The sequence below is a fragment of the Gasterosteus aculeatus genome, chromosome 2 (genome assembly GCF_964276395.1).
Source record: "Gasterosteus aculeatus chromosome 2, fGasAcu3.hap1.1, whole genome shotgun sequence".
NCBI classification, from domain to species: Eukaryota; Metazoa; Chordata; class Actinopteri; order Perciformes; family Gasterosteidae; genus Gasterosteus; species Gasterosteus aculeatus.
Window position 1 is genome coordinate 23,365,982 of NC_135689.1, and position 13,682 is coordinate 23,379,663.

General features: G+C 44.5%; 58 non-coding genes across 58 annotated transcripts; all 58 read left to right on the top strand.

Moving 5' to 3' along the window:
• Positions 1 to 74: 74 nt before the first annotated feature.
• On the top strand, positions 75 to 193 carry LOC144403379 (5S ribosomal RNA). The gene has a single exon (XR_013465317.1). It is a non-coding gene; the product is annotated as a 5S ribosomal RNA (ribosomal RNA).
• Positions 194 to 310: 117 nt separating this feature from the next.
• LOC144403380 (5S ribosomal RNA) lies at positions 311 to 429 on the top strand. The gene has a single exon (XR_013465318.1). It is a non-coding gene; the product is annotated as a 5S ribosomal RNA (ribosomal RNA).
• Positions 430 to 546: 117 nt separating this feature from the next.
• On the top strand, positions 547 to 665 carry LOC144403381 (5S ribosomal RNA). The gene has a single exon (XR_013465319.1). It is a non-coding gene; the product is annotated as a 5S ribosomal RNA (ribosomal RNA).
• A 116-nt stretch (positions 666 to 781) lies between these two features.
• LOC144397368 (5S ribosomal RNA) lies at positions 782 to 900 on the top strand. Its single transcript, XR_013459514.1, has one exon. It is a non-coding gene; the product is annotated as a 5S ribosomal RNA (ribosomal RNA).
• Positions 901 to 1,017: 117 nt separating this feature from the next.
• LOC144403382 (5S ribosomal RNA) lies at positions 1,018 to 1,136 on the top strand. The gene has a single exon (XR_013465320.1). It is a non-coding gene; the product is annotated as a 5S ribosomal RNA (ribosomal RNA).
• Positions 1,137 to 1,253: 117 nt separating this feature from the next.
• Positions 1,254 to 1,372, top strand: LOC144403383 (5S ribosomal RNA). Its single transcript, XR_013465321.1, has one exon. It is a non-coding gene; the product is annotated as a 5S ribosomal RNA (ribosomal RNA).
• Positions 1,373 to 1,488: 116 nt separating this feature from the next.
• LOC144397369 (5S ribosomal RNA) lies at positions 1,489 to 1,607 on the top strand. Its single transcript, XR_013459515.1, has one exon. It is a non-coding gene; the product is annotated as a 5S ribosomal RNA (ribosomal RNA).
• Positions 1,608 to 1,724: 117 nt separating this feature from the next.
• LOC144403384 (5S ribosomal RNA) lies at positions 1,725 to 1,843 on the top strand. Its single transcript, XR_013465322.1, has one exon. It is a non-coding gene; the product is annotated as a 5S ribosomal RNA (ribosomal RNA).
• Positions 1,844 to 1,959: 116 nt separating this feature from the next.
• On the top strand, positions 1,960 to 2,078 carry LOC144403385 (5S ribosomal RNA). Its single transcript, XR_013465323.1, has one exon. It is a non-coding gene; the product is annotated as a 5S ribosomal RNA (ribosomal RNA).
• Positions 2,079 to 2,195: 117 nt separating this feature from the next.
• Positions 2,196 to 2,314, top strand: LOC144403386 (5S ribosomal RNA). Its single transcript, XR_013465324.1, has one exon. It is a non-coding gene; the product is annotated as a 5S ribosomal RNA (ribosomal RNA).
• A 117-nt stretch (positions 2,315 to 2,431) lies between these two features.
• On the top strand, positions 2,432 to 2,550 carry LOC144403387 (5S ribosomal RNA). Its single transcript, XR_013465325.1, has one exon. It is a non-coding gene; the product is annotated as a 5S ribosomal RNA (ribosomal RNA).
• A 117-nt stretch (positions 2,551 to 2,667) lies between these two features.
• Positions 2,668 to 2,786, top strand: LOC144403389 (5S ribosomal RNA). Its single transcript, XR_013465327.1, has one exon. It is a non-coding gene; the product is annotated as a 5S ribosomal RNA (ribosomal RNA).
• Positions 2,787 to 2,903: 117 nt separating this feature from the next.
• LOC144403390 (5S ribosomal RNA) lies at positions 2,904 to 3,022 on the top strand. Its single transcript, XR_013465328.1, has one exon. It is a non-coding gene; the product is annotated as a 5S ribosomal RNA (ribosomal RNA).
• Positions 3,023 to 3,139: 117 nt separating this feature from the next.
• Positions 3,140 to 3,258, top strand: LOC144403391 (5S ribosomal RNA). The gene has a single exon (XR_013465329.1). It is a non-coding gene; the product is annotated as a 5S ribosomal RNA (ribosomal RNA).
• Positions 3,259 to 3,374: 116 nt separating this feature from the next.
• Positions 3,375 to 3,493, top strand: LOC144404360 (5S ribosomal RNA). Its single transcript, XR_013466300.1, has one exon. It is a non-coding gene; the product is annotated as a 5S ribosomal RNA (ribosomal RNA).
• A 117-nt stretch (positions 3,494 to 3,610) lies between these two features.
• Positions 3,611 to 3,729, top strand: LOC144403392 (5S ribosomal RNA). The gene has a single exon (XR_013465330.1). It is a non-coding gene; the product is annotated as a 5S ribosomal RNA (ribosomal RNA).
• Positions 3,730 to 3,846: 117 nt separating this feature from the next.
• LOC144403393 (5S ribosomal RNA) lies at positions 3,847 to 3,965 on the top strand. Its single transcript, XR_013465331.1, has one exon. It is a non-coding gene; the product is annotated as a 5S ribosomal RNA (ribosomal RNA).
• A 116-nt stretch (positions 3,966 to 4,081) lies between these two features.
• LOC144403394 (5S ribosomal RNA) lies at positions 4,082 to 4,200 on the top strand. Its single transcript, XR_013465332.1, has one exon. It is a non-coding gene; the product is annotated as a 5S ribosomal RNA (ribosomal RNA).
• Positions 4,201 to 4,317: 117 nt separating this feature from the next.
• On the top strand, positions 4,318 to 4,436 carry LOC144403395 (5S ribosomal RNA). Its single transcript, XR_013465333.1, has one exon. It is a non-coding gene; the product is annotated as a 5S ribosomal RNA (ribosomal RNA).
• A 117-nt stretch (positions 4,437 to 4,553) lies between these two features.
• Positions 4,554 to 4,672, top strand: LOC144403396 (5S ribosomal RNA). Its single transcript, XR_013465334.1, has one exon. It is a non-coding gene; the product is annotated as a 5S ribosomal RNA (ribosomal RNA).
• A 116-nt stretch (positions 4,673 to 4,788) lies between these two features.
• On the top strand, positions 4,789 to 4,907 carry LOC144397370 (5S ribosomal RNA). Its single transcript, XR_013459516.1, has one exon. It is a non-coding gene; the product is annotated as a 5S ribosomal RNA (ribosomal RNA).
• Positions 4,908 to 5,024: 117 nt separating this feature from the next.
• LOC144403397 (5S ribosomal RNA) lies at positions 5,025 to 5,143 on the top strand. Its single transcript, XR_013465335.1, has one exon. It is a non-coding gene; the product is annotated as a 5S ribosomal RNA (ribosomal RNA).
• A 116-nt stretch (positions 5,144 to 5,259) lies between these two features.
• On the top strand, positions 5,260 to 5,378 carry LOC144403398 (5S ribosomal RNA). The gene has a single exon (XR_013465336.1). It is a non-coding gene; the product is annotated as a 5S ribosomal RNA (ribosomal RNA).
• A 117-nt stretch (positions 5,379 to 5,495) lies between these two features.
• LOC144403400 (5S ribosomal RNA) lies at positions 5,496 to 5,614 on the top strand. The gene has a single exon (XR_013465338.1). It is a non-coding gene; the product is annotated as a 5S ribosomal RNA (ribosomal RNA).
• Positions 5,615 to 5,731: 117 nt separating this feature from the next.
• LOC144403401 (5S ribosomal RNA) lies at positions 5,732 to 5,850 on the top strand. Its single transcript, XR_013465339.1, has one exon. It is a non-coding gene; the product is annotated as a 5S ribosomal RNA (ribosomal RNA).
• A 116-nt stretch (positions 5,851 to 5,966) lies between these two features.
• Positions 5,967 to 6,085, top strand: LOC144403402 (5S ribosomal RNA). Its single transcript, XR_013465340.1, has one exon. It is a non-coding gene; the product is annotated as a 5S ribosomal RNA (ribosomal RNA).
• A 116-nt stretch (positions 6,086 to 6,201) lies between these two features.
• LOC144403403 (5S ribosomal RNA) lies at positions 6,202 to 6,320 on the top strand. Its single transcript, XR_013465341.1, has one exon. It is a non-coding gene; the product is annotated as a 5S ribosomal RNA (ribosomal RNA).
• A 117-nt stretch (positions 6,321 to 6,437) lies between these two features.
• On the top strand, positions 6,438 to 6,556 carry LOC144403404 (5S ribosomal RNA). The gene has a single exon (XR_013465342.1). It is a non-coding gene; the product is annotated as a 5S ribosomal RNA (ribosomal RNA).
• Positions 6,557 to 6,673: 117 nt separating this feature from the next.
• Positions 6,674 to 6,792, top strand: LOC144403405 (5S ribosomal RNA). The gene has a single exon (XR_013465343.1). It is a non-coding gene; the product is annotated as a 5S ribosomal RNA (ribosomal RNA).
• Positions 6,793 to 6,908: 116 nt separating this feature from the next.
• LOC144397371 (5S ribosomal RNA) lies at positions 6,909 to 7,027 on the top strand. The gene has a single exon (XR_013459517.1). It is a non-coding gene; the product is annotated as a 5S ribosomal RNA (ribosomal RNA).
• Positions 7,028 to 7,144: 117 nt separating this feature from the next.
• LOC144403406 (5S ribosomal RNA) lies at positions 7,145 to 7,263 on the top strand. The gene has a single exon (XR_013465344.1). It is a non-coding gene; the product is annotated as a 5S ribosomal RNA (ribosomal RNA).
• Positions 7,264 to 7,379: 116 nt separating this feature from the next.
• On the top strand, positions 7,380 to 7,498 carry LOC144403407 (5S ribosomal RNA). The gene has a single exon (XR_013465345.1). It is a non-coding gene; the product is annotated as a 5S ribosomal RNA (ribosomal RNA).
• A 117-nt stretch (positions 7,499 to 7,615) lies between these two features.
• LOC144403408 (5S ribosomal RNA) lies at positions 7,616 to 7,734 on the top strand. Its single transcript, XR_013465346.1, has one exon. It is a non-coding gene; the product is annotated as a 5S ribosomal RNA (ribosomal RNA).
• A 117-nt stretch (positions 7,735 to 7,851) lies between these two features.
• Positions 7,852 to 7,970, top strand: LOC144403409 (5S ribosomal RNA). The gene has a single exon (XR_013465347.1). It is a non-coding gene; the product is annotated as a 5S ribosomal RNA (ribosomal RNA).
• Positions 7,971 to 8,086: 116 nt separating this feature from the next.
• LOC144397372 (5S ribosomal RNA) lies at positions 8,087 to 8,205 on the top strand. The gene has a single exon (XR_013459518.1). It is a non-coding gene; the product is annotated as a 5S ribosomal RNA (ribosomal RNA).
• A 117-nt stretch (positions 8,206 to 8,322) lies between these two features.
• On the top strand, positions 8,323 to 8,441 carry LOC144403411 (5S ribosomal RNA). The gene has a single exon (XR_013465349.1). It is a non-coding gene; the product is annotated as a 5S ribosomal RNA (ribosomal RNA).
• A 116-nt stretch (positions 8,442 to 8,557) lies between these two features.
• LOC144403412 (5S ribosomal RNA) lies at positions 8,558 to 8,676 on the top strand. Its single transcript, XR_013465350.1, has one exon. It is a non-coding gene; the product is annotated as a 5S ribosomal RNA (ribosomal RNA).
• A 117-nt stretch (positions 8,677 to 8,793) lies between these two features.
• Positions 8,794 to 8,912, top strand: LOC144403413 (5S ribosomal RNA). Its single transcript, XR_013465351.1, has one exon. It is a non-coding gene; the product is annotated as a 5S ribosomal RNA (ribosomal RNA).
• A 117-nt stretch (positions 8,913 to 9,029) lies between these two features.
• Positions 9,030 to 9,148, top strand: LOC144403414 (5S ribosomal RNA). The gene has a single exon (XR_013465352.1). It is a non-coding gene; the product is annotated as a 5S ribosomal RNA (ribosomal RNA).
• A 116-nt stretch (positions 9,149 to 9,264) lies between these two features.
• Positions 9,265 to 9,383, top strand: LOC144403415 (5S ribosomal RNA). Its single transcript, XR_013465353.1, has one exon. It is a non-coding gene; the product is annotated as a 5S ribosomal RNA (ribosomal RNA).
• A 117-nt stretch (positions 9,384 to 9,500) lies between these two features.
• On the top strand, positions 9,501 to 9,619 carry LOC144403417 (5S ribosomal RNA). Its single transcript, XR_013465355.1, has one exon. It is a non-coding gene; the product is annotated as a 5S ribosomal RNA (ribosomal RNA).
• A 117-nt stretch (positions 9,620 to 9,736) lies between these two features.
• Positions 9,737 to 9,855, top strand: LOC144403418 (5S ribosomal RNA). The gene has a single exon (XR_013465356.1). It is a non-coding gene; the product is annotated as a 5S ribosomal RNA (ribosomal RNA).
• Positions 9,856 to 9,972: 117 nt separating this feature from the next.
• LOC144403419 (5S ribosomal RNA) lies at positions 9,973 to 10,091 on the top strand. Its single transcript, XR_013465357.1, has one exon. It is a non-coding gene; the product is annotated as a 5S ribosomal RNA (ribosomal RNA).
• A 116-nt stretch (positions 10,092 to 10,207) lies between these two features.
• On the top strand, positions 10,208 to 10,326 carry LOC144397373 (5S ribosomal RNA). The gene has a single exon (XR_013459519.1). It is a non-coding gene; the product is annotated as a 5S ribosomal RNA (ribosomal RNA).
• A 117-nt stretch (positions 10,327 to 10,443) lies between these two features.
• LOC144403420 (5S ribosomal RNA) lies at positions 10,444 to 10,562 on the top strand. Its single transcript, XR_013465358.1, has one exon. It is a non-coding gene; the product is annotated as a 5S ribosomal RNA (ribosomal RNA).
• A 116-nt stretch (positions 10,563 to 10,678) lies between these two features.
• On the top strand, positions 10,679 to 10,797 carry LOC144403421 (5S ribosomal RNA). Its single transcript, XR_013465359.1, has one exon. It is a non-coding gene; the product is annotated as a 5S ribosomal RNA (ribosomal RNA).
• Positions 10,798 to 10,914: 117 nt separating this feature from the next.
• On the top strand, positions 10,915 to 11,033 carry LOC144403423 (5S ribosomal RNA). Its single transcript, XR_013465361.1, has one exon. It is a non-coding gene; the product is annotated as a 5S ribosomal RNA (ribosomal RNA).
• Positions 11,034 to 11,150: 117 nt separating this feature from the next.
• Positions 11,151 to 11,269, top strand: LOC144403424 (5S ribosomal RNA). The gene has a single exon (XR_013465362.1). It is a non-coding gene; the product is annotated as a 5S ribosomal RNA (ribosomal RNA).
• Positions 11,270 to 11,385: 116 nt separating this feature from the next.
• On the top strand, positions 11,386 to 11,504 carry LOC144403425 (5S ribosomal RNA). The gene has a single exon (XR_013465363.1). It is a non-coding gene; the product is annotated as a 5S ribosomal RNA (ribosomal RNA).
• A 117-nt stretch (positions 11,505 to 11,621) lies between these two features.
• On the top strand, positions 11,622 to 11,740 carry LOC144397301 (5S ribosomal RNA). Its single transcript, XR_013459446.1, has one exon. It is a non-coding gene; the product is annotated as a 5S ribosomal RNA (ribosomal RNA).
• Positions 11,741 to 11,857: 117 nt separating this feature from the next.
• LOC144398248 (5S ribosomal RNA) lies at positions 11,858 to 11,976 on the top strand. Its single transcript, XR_013460395.1, has one exon. It is a non-coding gene; the product is annotated as a 5S ribosomal RNA (ribosomal RNA).
• A 117-nt stretch (positions 11,977 to 12,093) lies between these two features.
• On the top strand, positions 12,094 to 12,212 carry LOC144403426 (5S ribosomal RNA). The gene has a single exon (XR_013465364.1). It is a non-coding gene; the product is annotated as a 5S ribosomal RNA (ribosomal RNA).
• Positions 12,213 to 12,328: 116 nt separating this feature from the next.
• On the top strand, positions 12,329 to 12,447 carry LOC144397374 (5S ribosomal RNA). Its single transcript, XR_013459520.1, has one exon. It is a non-coding gene; the product is annotated as a 5S ribosomal RNA (ribosomal RNA).
• A 117-nt stretch (positions 12,448 to 12,564) lies between these two features.
• LOC144403427 (5S ribosomal RNA) lies at positions 12,565 to 12,683 on the top strand. Its single transcript, XR_013465365.1, has one exon. It is a non-coding gene; the product is annotated as a 5S ribosomal RNA (ribosomal RNA).
• A 117-nt stretch (positions 12,684 to 12,800) lies between these two features.
• LOC144403428 (5S ribosomal RNA) lies at positions 12,801 to 12,919 on the top strand. The gene has a single exon (XR_013465366.1). It is a non-coding gene; the product is annotated as a 5S ribosomal RNA (ribosomal RNA).
• A 117-nt stretch (positions 12,920 to 13,036) lies between these two features.
• LOC144398249 (5S ribosomal RNA) lies at positions 13,037 to 13,155 on the top strand. The gene has a single exon (XR_013460396.1). It is a non-coding gene; the product is annotated as a 5S ribosomal RNA (ribosomal RNA).
• A 117-nt stretch (positions 13,156 to 13,272) lies between these two features.
• On the top strand, positions 13,273 to 13,391 carry LOC144403429 (5S ribosomal RNA). The gene has a single exon (XR_013465367.1). It is a non-coding gene; the product is annotated as a 5S ribosomal RNA (ribosomal RNA).
• Positions 13,392 to 13,507: 116 nt separating this feature from the next.
• LOC144397375 (5S ribosomal RNA) lies at positions 13,508 to 13,626 on the top strand. The gene has a single exon (XR_013459521.1). It is a non-coding gene; the product is annotated as a 5S ribosomal RNA (ribosomal RNA).
• The last annotated feature ends 56 nt before the right edge of the window (positions 13,627 to 13,682 follow it).

Here is a 13,682-nt window from a genome sequence, read left to right on the forward strand (position 1 = left end):
GTGACTCCTTTTTCATTATCAAAACTCCAAAACCTTTGACACATTTTAAAAGATTAGGAAGAGGACATACAGTTGCTTACGGCCATACCTCTCTGGCTCCGCCTGATCTCGTCTGATCTCAGAAGCTAAGCAGAGTAGGGCCTGGTTAGTACTTGGATGGAAGACCGCCTGGGAATCCCAGGTGCCGTAAGCTTTTTCATTTCTCTCTCTGGAAGAAATCGAGAAGGCATTAGAAAGTGACTCCTTTTTCATTATCAAAACTCCAAAACCTTTGACACATTTTAAAAGATTAGGAAGAGGACATACAGTTGCTTACGGCCATACCTCTCTGGCTCCGCCTGATCTCGTCTGATCTCAGAAGCTAAGCAGAGTAGGGCCTGGTTAGTACTTGGATGGAAGACCGCCTGGGAATCCCAGGTGCCGTAAGCTTTTTCATTTCTCTCTCTGGAAGAAATCGAGAAGGCATTAGAAAGTGACTCCTTTTTCATTATCAAAACTCCAAAACCTTTGACACATTTTAAAAGATTAGGAAGAGGACATACAGTTGCTTACGGCCATACCTCTCTGGCTCCGCCTGATCTCGTCTGATCTCAGAAGCTAAGCAGAGTAGGGCCTGGTTAGTACTTGGATGGAAGACCGCCTGGGAATCCCAGGTGCCGTAAGCTTTTTCATTTCTATCTGTAAAAGACACAGAGAAGGCCTTAGAAAGTGACTCCATTTCATTGTCAAAACTACAAAACCTTTGACACATTTTAAAAGATTAGGTAGAGGACATACAGTTGCTTACGGCCATACCTCTCTGGCTCTGCCTGATCTCGTCTGATCTCAGAAGCTAAGCAGAGTAGGGCCTGGTTAGTACTTGGATGGAAGACCGCCTGGGAATCCCAGGTGCCGTAAGCTTTTTCATTTCTCTCTCTGGAAGAAATTGAGAAGGCATTAGAAAGTGAATCCTTTTTCATTATCAAAACTCCAAAACCTTTGACACATTTTAAAATATTAGGAAGAGGACATACAGTTGCTTACGGCCATACCTCTCTGGCTCCGCCTGATCTCGTCTGATCTCAGAAGCTAAGCAGAGTAGGGCCTGGTTAGTACTTGGATGGAAGACCGCCTGGGAATCCCAGGTGCCGTAAGCTTTTTCATTTCTCTCTCTGGAAGAAATCGAGAAGGCATTAGAAAGTGACTCCTTTTTCATTATCAAAACTCCAAAACCTTTGACACATTTTAAAAGATTAGGAAGAGGACATACAGTTGCTTACGGCCATACCTCTCTGGCTCCGCCTGATCTCGTCTGATCTCAGAAGCTAAGCAGAGTAGGGCCTGGTTAGTACTTGGATGGAAGACCGCCTGGGAATCCCAGGTGCCGTAAGCTTTTTCAATTCTATCTGTAAAAGACACAGAGAAGGCCTTAGAAAGTGACTCCATTTAATTGTCAAAACTACAAAACCTTTGACACATTTTAAAAGATTAGGTAGAGGACATACAGTTGCTTACGGCCATACCTCTCTGGCTCTGCCTGATCTCGTCTGATCTCAGAAGCTAAGCAGAGTAGGGCCTGGTTAGTACTTGGATGGAAGACCGCCTGGGAATCCCAGGTGCCGTAAGCTTTTTCATTTCTCTCTCTGGAAGAAATCGAGAAGGCATTAGAAAGTGACTCCTTTTTCATTATCAAAACTCCAAAACCTTTGACACATTTTAAAAGATTAGGAAGAGGGCATACAGTTGCTTACGGCCATACCTCTCTGGCTCCGCCTGATCTCGTCTGATCTCAGAAGCTAAGCAGAGTAGGGCCTGGTTAGTACTTGGATGGAAGACCGCCTGGGAATCCCAGGTGCCGTAAGCTTTTTCATTTCTATCTGTAAAAGACACAGAGAAGGCCTTAGAAAGTGACTCCATTTCATTGTCAAAACTACAAAACCTTTGACAAGTTTTAAAAGATTAGGAAGAGGACATACAGTTGCTTACGGCCATACCTCTCTGGCTCCGCCTGATCTCGTCTGATCTCAGAAGCTAAGCAGAGTAGGGCCTGGTTAGTACTTGGATGGAAGACCGCCTGGGAATCCCAGGTGCCGTAAGCTTTTTCATTTCTCTCTCTGGAAGAAATCGAGAAGGCATTAGAAAGTGACTCCTTTTTCATTATCAAAACTCCAAAACCTTTGACACATTTTAAAAGATTAGGAAGAGGACATACAGTTGCTTACGGCCATACCTCTCTGGCTCCGCCTGATCTCGTCTGATCTCAGAAGCTAAGCAGAGTAGGGCCTGGTTAGTACTTGGATGGAAGACCGCCTGGGAATCCCAGGTGCCGTAAGCTTTTTCATTTCTCTCTCTGGAAGAAATCGAGAAGGCATTAGAAAGTGACTCCTTTTTCATTATCAAAACTCCAAAACCTTTGACACATTTTAAAAGATTAGGAAGAGGACATACAGTTGCTTACGGCCATACCTCTCTGGCTCCGCCTGATCTCGTCTGATCTCAGAAGCTAAGCAGAGTAGGGCCTGGTTAGTACTTGGATGGAAGACCGCCTGGGAATCCCAGGTGCCGTAAGCTTTTTCATTTCTCTCTCTGGAAGAAATCGAGAAGGCATTAGAAAGTGACTCCTTTTTCATTATCAAAACTCCAAAACCTTTGACACATTTTAAAAGATTAGGAAGAGGACATACAGTTGCTTACGGCCATACCTCTCTGGCTCCGCCTGATCTCGTCTGATCTCAGAAGCTAAGCAGAGTAGGGCCTGGTTAGTACTTGGATGGAAGACCGCCTGGGAATCCCAGGTGCCGTAAGCTTTTTCATTTCTCTCTCTGGAAGAAATTGAGAAGGCATTAGAAAGTGAATCCTTTTTCATTATCAAAACTCCAAAACCTTTGACACATTTTAAAATATTAGGAAGAGGACATACAGTTGCTTACGGCCATACCTCTCTGGCTCCGCCTGATCTCGTCTGATCTCAGAAGCTAAGCAGAGTAGGGCCTGGTTAGTACTTGGATGGAAGACCGCCTGGGAATCCCAGGTGCCGTAAGCTTTTTCATTTCTCTCTCTGGAAGAAATCGAGAAGGCATTAGAAAGTGACTCCTTTTTCATTATCAAAACTCCAAAACCTTTGACACATTTTAAAAGATTAGGAAGAGGACATACAGTTGCTTACGGCCATACCTCTCTGGCTCCGCCTGATCTCGTCTGATCTCAGAAGCTAAGCAGAGTAGGGCCTGGTTAGTACTTGGATGGAAGACCGCCTGGGAATCCCAGGTGCCGTAAGCTTTTTCAATTCTATCTGTAAAAGACACAGAGAAGGCCTTAGAAAGTGACTCCATTTCATTGTCAAAACTACAAAACCTTTGACAAGTTTTAAAAGATTAGGAAGAGGACATACAGTTGCTTACGGCCATACCTCTCTGGCTCCGCCTGATCTCATCTGATCTCAGAAGCTAAGCAGAGTAGGGCCTGGTTAGTACTTGGATGGAAGACCGCCTGGGAATCCCAGGTGCCGTAAGCTTTTTCATTTCTCTCTCTGGAAGAAATTGAGAAGGCATTAGAAAGTGAATCCTTTTTCATGATCGAAACTCCAAAACCTTTGACACATTTTAAAATATTAGGAAGAGGACATACAGTTGCTTACGGCCATACCTCTCTGGCTCCGCCTGATCTCGTCTGATCTCAGAAGCTAAGCAGAGTAGGGCCTGGTTAGTACTTGGATGGAAGACCGCCTGGGAATCCCAGGTGCCGTAAGCTTTTTCATTTCTCTCTCTGGAAGAAATCGAGAAGGCATTAGAAAGTGACTCCTTTTTCATTATCAAAACTCCAAAACCTTTGACACATTTTAAAAGATTAGGTAGAGGACATACAGTTGCTTACGGCCATACCTCTCTGGCTCCGCCTGATCTCGTCTGATCTCAGAAGCTAAGCAGAGTAGGGCCTGGTTAGTACTTGGATGGAAGACCGCCTGGGAATCCCAGGTGCCGTAAGCTTTTTCAATTCTATCTGTAAAAGACACAGAGAAGGCCTTAGAAAGTGACTCCATTTAATTGTCAAAACTACAAAACCTTTGACACATTTTAAAAGATTAGGTAGAGGACATACAGTTGCTTACGGCCATACCTCTCTGGCTCCGCCTGATCTCGTCTGATCTCAGAAGCTAAGCAGAGTAGGGCCTGGTTAGTACTTGGATGGAAGACCGCCTGGGAATCCCAGGTGCCGTAAGCTTTTTCATTTCTCTCTCTGGAAGAAATTGAGAAGGCATTAGAAAGTGAATCCTTTTTCATTATCAAAACTCCAAAACCTTTGACACATTTTAAAAGATTAGGAAGAGGACATACAGTTGCTTACGGCCATACCTCTCTGGCTCCGCCTGATCTCGTCTGATCTCAGAAGCTAAGCAGAGTAGGGCCTGGTTAGTACTTGGATGGAAGACCGCCTGGGAATCCCAGGTGCCGTAAGCTTTTTCATTTCTCTCTCTGGAAGAAATCGAGAAGGCATTAGAAAGTGACTCCTTTTTCATTATCAAAACTCCAAAACCTTTGACACATTTTAAAAGATTAGGAAGAGGACATACAGTTGCTTACGGCCATACCTCTCTGGCTCCGCCTGATCTCGTCTGATCTCAGAAGCTAAGCAGAGTAGGGCCTGGTTAGTACTTGGATGGAAGACCGCCTGGGAATCCCAGGTGCCGTAAGCTTTTTCAATTCTATCTGTAAAAGACACAGAGAAGGCCTTAGAAAGTGACTCCATTTAATTGTCAAAACTACAAAACCTTTGACACATTTTAAAAGATTAGGTAGAGGACATACAGTTGCTTACGGCCATACCTCTCTGGCTCTGCCTGATCTCGTCTGATCTCAGAAGCTAAGCAGAGTAGGGCCTGGTTAGTACTTGGATGGAAGACCGCCTGGGAATCCCAGGTGCCGTAAGCTTTTTCATTTCTCTCTCTGGAAGAAATCGAGAAGGCATTAGAAAGTGACTCCTTTTTCATTATCAAAACTCCAAAACCTTTGACACATTTTAAAAGATTAGGAAGAGGACATACAGTTGCTTACGGCCATACCTCTCTGGCTCCGCCTGATCTCGTCTGATCTCAGAAGCTAAGCAGAGTAGGGCCTGGTTAGTACTTGGATGGAAGACCGCCTGGGAATCCCAGGTGCCGTAAGCTTTTTCATTTCTATCTGTAAAAGACACAGAGAAGGCCTTAGAAAGTGACTCCATTTCATTGTCAAAACTACAAAACCTTTGACAAGTTTTAAAAGATTAGGAAGAGGACATACAGTTGCTTACGGCCATACCTCTCTGGCTCCGCCTGATCTCGTCTGATCTCAGAAGCTAAGCAGAGTAGGGCCTGGTTAGTACTTGGATGGAAGACCGCCTGGGAATCCCAGGTGCCGTAAGCTTTTTCATTTCTCTCTCTGGAAGAAATTGAGAAGGCATTAGAAAGTGAATCCTTTTTCATGATCAAAACTCCAAAACCTTTGACACATTTTAAAATATTAGGAAGAGGACATACAGTTGCTTACGGCCATACCTCTCTGGCTCCGCCTGATCTCGTCTGATCTCAGAAGCTAAGCAGAGTAGGGCCTGGTTAGTACTTGGATGGAAGACCGCCTGGGAATCCCAGGTGCCGTAAGCTTTTTCATTTCTCTCTCTGGAAGAAATCGAGAAGGCATTAGAAAGTGACTCCTTTTTCATTATCAAAACTCCAAAACCTTTGACACATTTTAAAAGATTAGGTAGAGGACATACAGTTGCTTACGGCCATACCTCTCTGGCTCCGCCTGATCTCGTCTGATCTCAGAAGCTAAGCAGAGTAGGGCCTGGTTAGTACTTGGATGGAAGACCGCCTGGGAATCCCAGGTGCCGTAAGCTTTTTCAATTCTATCTGTAAAAGACACAGAGAAGGCCTTAGAAAGTGACTCCATTTAATTGTCAAAACTACAAAACCTTTGACACATTTTAAAAGATTAGGTAGAGGACATACAGTTGCTTACGGCCATACCTCTCTGGCTCCGCCTGATCTCGTCTGATCTCAGAAGCTAAGCAGAGTAGGGCCTGGTTAGTACTTGGATGGAAGACCGCCTGGGAATCCCAGGTGCCGTAAGCTTTTTCAATTCTATCTGTAAAAGACACAGAGAAGGCCTTAGAAAGTGACTCCATTTAATTGTCAAAACTACAAAACCTTTGACACATTTTAAAAGATTAGGTAGAGGACATACAGTTGCTTACGGCCATACCTCTCTGGCTCCGCCTGATCTCGTCTGATCTCAGAAGCTAAGCAGAGTAGGGCCTGGTTAGTACTTGGATGGAAGACCGCCTGGGAATCCCAGGTGCCGTAAGCTTTTTCATTTCTCTCTCTGGAAGAAATTGAGAAGGCATTAGAAAGTGAATCCTTTTTCATTATCAAAACTCCAAAACCTTTGACACATTTTAAAAGATTAGGAAGAGGACATACAGTTGCTTACGGCCATACCTCTCTGGCTCCGCCTGATCTCGTCTGATCTCAGAAGCTAAGCAGAGTAGGGCCTGGTTAGTACTTGGATGGAAGACCGCCTGGGAATCCCAGGTGCCGTAAGCTTTTTCATTTCTCTCTCTGGAAGAAATCGAGAAGGCATTAGAAAGTGACTCCTTTTTCATTATCAAAACTCCAAAACCTTTGACACATTTTAAAAGATTAGGAAGAGGACATACAGTTGCTTACGGCCATACCTCTCTGGCTCCGCCTGATCTCGTCTGATCTCAGAAGCTAAGCAGAGTAGGGCCTGGTTAGTACTTGGATGGAAGACCGCCTGGGAATCCCAGGTGCCGTAAGCTTTTTCAATTCTATCTGTAAAAGACACAGAGAAGGCCTTAGAAAGTGACTCCATTTAATTGTCAAAACTACAAAACCTTTGACACATTTTAAAAGATTAGGTAGAGGACATACAGTTGCTTACGGCCATACCTCTCTGGCTCTGCCTGATCTCGTCTGATCTCAGAAGCTAAGCAGAGTAGGGCCTGGTTAGTACTTGGATGGAAGACCGCCTGGGAATCCCAGGTGCCGTAAGCTTTTTCATTTCTCTCTCTGGAAGAAATCGAGAAGGCATTAGAAAGTGACTCCTTTTTCATTATCAAAACTCCAAAACCTTTGACACATTTTAAAAGATTAGGAAGAGGACATACAGTTGCTTACGGCCATACCTCTCTGGCTCCGCCTGATCTCGTCTGATCTCAGAAGCTAAGCAGAGTAGGGCCTGGTTAGTACTTGGATGGAAGACCGCCTGGGAATCCCAGGTGCCGTAAGCTTTTTCAATTCTATCTGTAAAAGACACAGAGAAGGCCTTAGAAAGTGACTCCATTTAATTGTCAAAACTACAAAACCTTTGACACATTTTAAAAGATTAGGTAGAGGACATACAGTTGCTTACGGCCATACCTCTCTGGCTCCGCCTGATCTCGTCTGATCTCAGAAGCTAAGCAGAGTAGGGCCTGGTTAGTACTTGGATGGAAGACCGCCTGGGAATCCCAGGTGCCGTAAGCTTTTTCATTTCTCTCTCTGGAAGAAATTGAGAAGGCATTAGAAAGTGAATCCTTTTTCATTATCAAAACTCCAAAACCTTTGACACATTTTAAAAGATTAGGAAGAGGACATACAGTTGCTTACGGCCATACCTCTCTGGCTCCGCCTGATCTCGTCTGATCTCAGAAGCTAAGCAGAGTAGGGCCTGGTTAGTACTTGGATGGAAGACCGCCTGGGAATCCCAGGTGCCGTAAGCTTTTTCATTTCTCTCTCTGGAAGAAATCGAGAAGGCATTAGAAAGTGACTCCTTTTTCATTATCAAAACTCCAAAACCTTTGACACATTTTAAAAGATTAGGAAGAGGACATACAGTTGCTTACGGCCATACCTCTCTGGCTCCGCCTGATCTCGTCTGATCTCAGAAGCTAAGCAGAGTAGGGCCTGGTTAGTACTTGGATGGAAGACCGCCTGGGAATCCCAGGTGCCGTAAGCTTTTTCAATTCTATCTGTAAAAGACACAGAGAAGGCCTTAGAAAGTGACTCCATTTAATTGTCAAAACTACAAAACCTTTGACACATTTTAAAAGATTAGGTAGAGGACATACAGTTGCTTACGGCCATACCTCTCTGGCTCTGCCTGATCTCGTCTGATCTCAGAAGCTAAGCAGAGTAGGGCCTGGTTAGTACTTGGATGGAAGACCGCCTGGGAATCCCAGGTGCCGTAAGCTTTTTCATTTCTCTCTCTGGAAGAAATCGAGAAGGCATTAGAAAGTGACTCCTTTTTCATTATCAAAACTCCAAAACCTTTGACACATTTTAAAAGATTAGGAAGAGGACATACAGTTGCTTACGGCCATACCTCTCTGGCTCCGCCTGATCTCGTCTGATCTCAGAAGCTAAGCAGAGTAGGGCCTGGTTAGTACTTGGATGGAAGACCGCCTGGGAATCCCAGGTGCCGTAAGCTTTTTCATTTCTATCTGTAAAAGACACAGAGAAGGCCTTAGAAAGTGACTCCATTTCATTGTCAAAACTACAAAACCTTTGACAAGTTTTAAAAGATTAGGAAGAGGACATACAGTTGCTTACGGCCATACCTCTCTGGCTCCGCCTGATCTCGTCTGATCTCAGAAGCTAAGCAGAGTAGGGCCTGGTTAGTACTTGGATGGAAGACCGCCTGGGAATCCCAGGTGCCGTAAGCTTTTTCATTTCTCTCTCTGGAAGAAATTGAGAAGGCATTAGAAAGTGAATCCTTTTTCATGATCAAAACTCCAAAACCTTTGACACATTTTAAAATATTAGGAAGAGGACATACAGTTGCTTACGGCCATACCTCTCTGGCTCCGCCTGATCTCGTCTGATCTCAGAAGCTAAGCAGAGTAGGGCCTGGTTAGTACTTGGATGGAAGACCGCCTGGGAATCCCAGGTGCCGTAAGCTTTTTCATTTCTCTCTCTGGAAGAAATCGAGAAGGCATTAGAAAGTGACTCCTTTTTCATTATCAAAACTCCAAAACCTTTGACACATTTTAAAAGATTAGGTAGAGGACATACAGTTGCTTACGGCCATACCTCTCTGGCTCCGCCTGATCTCGTCTGATCTCAGAAGCTAAGCAGAGTAGGGCCTGGTTAGTACTTGGATGGAAGACCGCCTGGGAATCCCAGGTGCCGTAAGCTTTTTCATTTCTATCTGTAAAAGACACAGAGAAGGCCTTAGAAAGTGACTCCATTTCATTGTCAAAACTACAAAACCTTTGACACATTTTAAAAGATTAGGTAGAGGACATACAGTTGCTTACGGCCATACCTCTCTGGCTCCGCCTGATCTCGTCTGATCTCAGAAGCTAAGCAGAGTAGGGCCTGGTTAGTACTTGGATGGAAGACCGCCTGGGAATCCCAGGTGCCGTAAGCTTTTTCATTTCTCTCTCTGGAAGAAATTGAGAAGGCATTAGAAAGTGAATCCTTTTTCATTATCAAAACTCCAAAACCTTTGACACATTTTAAAAGATTAGGAAGAGGACATACAGTTGCTTACGGCCATACCTCTCTGGCTCCGCCTGATCTCGTCTGATCTCAGAAGCTAAGCAGAGTAGGGCCTGGTTAGTACTTGGATGGAAGACCGCCTGGGAATCCCAGGTGCCGTAAGCTTTTTCATTTCTCTCTCTGGAAGAAATCGAGAAGGCATTAGAAAGTGACTCCTTTTTCATTATCAAAACTCCAAAACCTTTGACACATTTTAAAAGATTAGGAAGAGGACATACAGTTGCTTACGGCCATACCTCTCTGGCTCCGCCTGATCTCGTCTGATCTCAGAAGCTAAGCAGAGTAGGGCCTGGTTAGTACTTGGATGGAAGACCGCCTGGGAATCCCAGGTGCCGTAAGCTTTTTCATTTCTCTCTCTGGAAGAAATCGAGAAGGCATTAGAAAGTGACTCCTTTTTCATTATCAAAACTCCAAAACCTTTGACACATTTTAAAAGATTAGGAAGAGGACATACAGTTGCTTACGGCCATACCTCTCTGGCTCCGCCTGATCTCGTCTGATCTCAGAAGCTAAGCAGAGTAGGGCCTGGTTAGTACTTGGATGGAAGACCGCCTGGGAATCCCAGGTGCCGTAAGCTTTTTCAATTCTATCTGTAAAAGACACAGAGAAGGCCTTAGAAAGTGACTCCATTTAATTGTCAAAACTACAAAACCTTTGACACATTTTAAAAGATTAGGTAGAGGACATACAGTTGCTTACGGCCATACCTCTCTGGCTCTGCCTGATCTCGTCTGATCTCAGAAGCTAAGCAGAGTAGGGCCTGGTTAGTACTTGGATGGAAGACCGCCTGGGAATCCCAGGTGCCGTAAGCTTTTTCATTTCTCTCTCTGGAAGAAATCGAGAAGGCATTAGAAAGTGACTCCTTTTTCATTATCAAAACTCCAAAACCTTTGACACATTTTAAAAGATTAGGAAGAGGACATACAGTTGCTTACGGCCATACCTCTCTGGCTCCGCCTGATCTCGTCTGATCTCAGAAGCTAAGCAGAGTAGGGCCTGGTTAGTACTTGGATGGAAGACCGCCTGGGAATCCCAGGTGCCGTAAGCTTTTTCATTTCTATCTGTAAAAGACACAGAGAAGGCCTTAGAAAGTGACTCCATTTCATTGTCAAAACTACAAAACCTTTGACAAGTTTTAAAAGATTAGGAAGAGGACATACAGTTGCTTACGGCCATACCTCTCTGGCTCCGCCTGATCTCGTCTGATCTCAGAAGCTAAGCAGAGTAGGGCCTGGTTAGTACTTGGATGGAAGACCGCCTGGGAATCCCAGGTGCCGTAAGCTTTTTCATTTCTCTCTCTGGAAGAAATTGAGAAGGCATTAGAAAGTGAATCCTTTTTCATGATCAAAACTCCAAAACCTTTGACACATTTTAAAATATTAGGAAGAGGACATACAGTTGCTTACGGCCATACCTCTCTGGCTCCGCCTGATCTCGTCTGATCTCAGAAGCTAAGCAGAGTAGGGCCTGGTTAGTACTTGGATGGAAGACCGCCTGGGAATCCCAGGTGCCGTAAGCTTTTTCATTTCTCTCTCTGGAAGAAATCGAGAAGGCATTAGAAAGTGACTCCTTTTTCATTATCAAAACTCCAAAACCTTTGACACATTTTAAAAGATTAGGTAGAGGACATACAGTTGCTTACGGCCATACCTCTCTGGCTCCGCCTGATCTCGTCTGATCTCAGAAGCTAAGCAGAGTAGGGCCTGGTTAGTACTTGGATGGAAGACCGCCTGGGAATCCCAGGTGCCGTAAGCTTTTTCAATTCTATCTGTAAAAGACACAGAGAAGGCCTTAGAAAGTGACTCCATTTAATTGTCAAAACTACAAAACCTTTGACACATTTTAAAAGATTAGGTAGAGGACATACAGTTGCTTACGGCCATACCTCTCTGGCTCCGCCTGATCTCGTCTGATCTCAGAAGCTAAGCAGAGTAGGGCCTGGTTAGTACTTGGATGGAAGACCGCCTGGGAATCCCAGGTGCCGTAAGCTTTTTCATTTCTCTCTCTGGAAGAAATTGAGAAGGCATTAGAAAGTGAATCCTTTTTCATTATCAAAACTCCAAAACCTTTGACACATTTTAAAAGATTAGGAAGAGGACATACAGTTGCTTACGGCCATACCTCTCTTGCTCCGCCTGATCTCGTCTGATCTCAGAAGCTAAGCAGAGTAGGGCCTGGTTAGTACTTGGATGGAAGACCGCCTGGGAATCCCAGGTGCCGTAAGCTTTTTCATTTCTCTCTCTGGAAGAAATCGAGAAGGCATTAGAAAGTGACTCCTTTTTCATTATCAAAACTCCAAAACCTTTGACACATTTTAAAAGATTAGGAAGAGGACATACAGTTGCTTACGGCCATACCTCTCTGGCTCCGCCTGATCTCGTCTGATCTCAGAAGCTAAGCAGAGTAGGGTCTGGTTAGTACTTGGATGGAAGACCGCCTGGGAATCCCAGGTGCCGTAAGCTTTTTCATTTCTCTCTCTGGAAGAAATCGAGAAGGCATTAGAAAGTGACTCCTTTTTCATTATCAAAACTCCAAAACCTTTGACACATTTTAAAAGATTAGGAAGAGGACATACAGTTGCTTACGGCCATACCTCTCTGGCTCCGCCTGATCTCGTCTGATCTCAGAAGCTAAGCAGAGTAGGGCCTGGTTAGTACTTGGATGGAAGACCGCCTGGGAATCCCAGGTGCCGTAAGCTTTTTCAATTCTATCTGTAAAAGACACAGAGAAGGCCTTAGAAAGTGACTCCATTTAATTGTCAAAACTACAAAACCTTTGACACATTTTAAAAGATTAGGTAGAGGACATACAGTTGCTTACGGCCATACCTCTCTGGCTCTGCCTGATCTCGTCTGATCTCAGAAGCTAAGCAGAGTAGGGCCTGGTTAGTACTTGGATGGAAGACCGCCTGGGAATCCCAGGTGCCGTAAGCTTTTTCATTTCTCTCTCTGGAAGAAATTGAGAAGGCATTAGAAAGTGAATCCTTTTTCATTATCAAAACTCCAAAACCTTTGACACATTTTAAAATATTAGGAAGAGGACATACAGTTGCTTACGGCCATACCTCTCTGGCTCCGCCTGATCTCGTCTGATCTCAGAAGCTAAGCAGAGTAGGGCCTGGTTAGTACTTGGATGGAAGACCGCCTGGGAATCCCAGGTGCCGTAAGCTTTTTCATTTCTCTCTCTGGAAGAAATCGAGAAGGCATTAGAAAGTGACTCCTTTTTCATTATCAAAACTCCAAAACCTTTGACACATTTTAAAAGATTAGGAAGAGGACATACAGTTGCTTACGGCCATACCTCTCTGGCTCCGCCTGATCTCGTCTGATCTCAGAAGCTAAGCAGAGTAGGGCCTGGTTAGTACTTGGATGGAAGACCGCCTGGGAATCCCAGGTGCCGTAAGCTTTTTCATTTCTCTCTCTGGAAGAAATCGAGAAGGCATTAGAAAGTGACTCCTTTTTCATTATCAAAACTCCAAAACCTTTGACACATTTTAAAAGATTAGGAAGAGGACATACAGTTGCTTACGGCCATACCTCTCTGGCTCCGCCTGATCTCGTCTGATCTCAGAAGCTAAGCAGAGTAGGGTCTGGTTAGTACTTGGATGGAAGACCGCCTGGGAATCCCAGGTGCCGTAAGCTTTTTCATTTCTCTCTCTGGAAGAAATCGAGAAGGCATTAGAAAGTGACTCCTTTTTCATTATCAAAACTCCAAAACCTTTGACACATTTTAAAAGATTAGGAAGAGGACATACAGTTGCTTACGGCCATACCTCTCTGGCTCCGCCTGATCTCGTCTGATCTCAGAAGCTAAGCAGAGTAGGGCCTGGTTAGTACTTGGATGGAAGACCGCCTGGGAATCCCAGGTGCCGTAAGCTTTTTCAATTCTATCTGTAAAAGACACAGAGAAGGCCTTAGAAAGTGACTCCATTTAATTGTCAAAACTACAAAACCTTTGACACATTTTAAAAGATTAGGTAGAGGACATACAGTTGCTTACGGCCATACCTCTCTGGCTCTGCCTGATCTCGTCTGATCTCAGAAGCTAAGCAGAGTAGGGCCTGGTTAGTACTTGGATGGAAGACCGCCTGGGAATCCCAGGTGCCGTAAGCTTTTTCATTTCTCTCTCTGGAAGAAATTGAGAAGGCATTAGAAAGTGAATCCTTTTT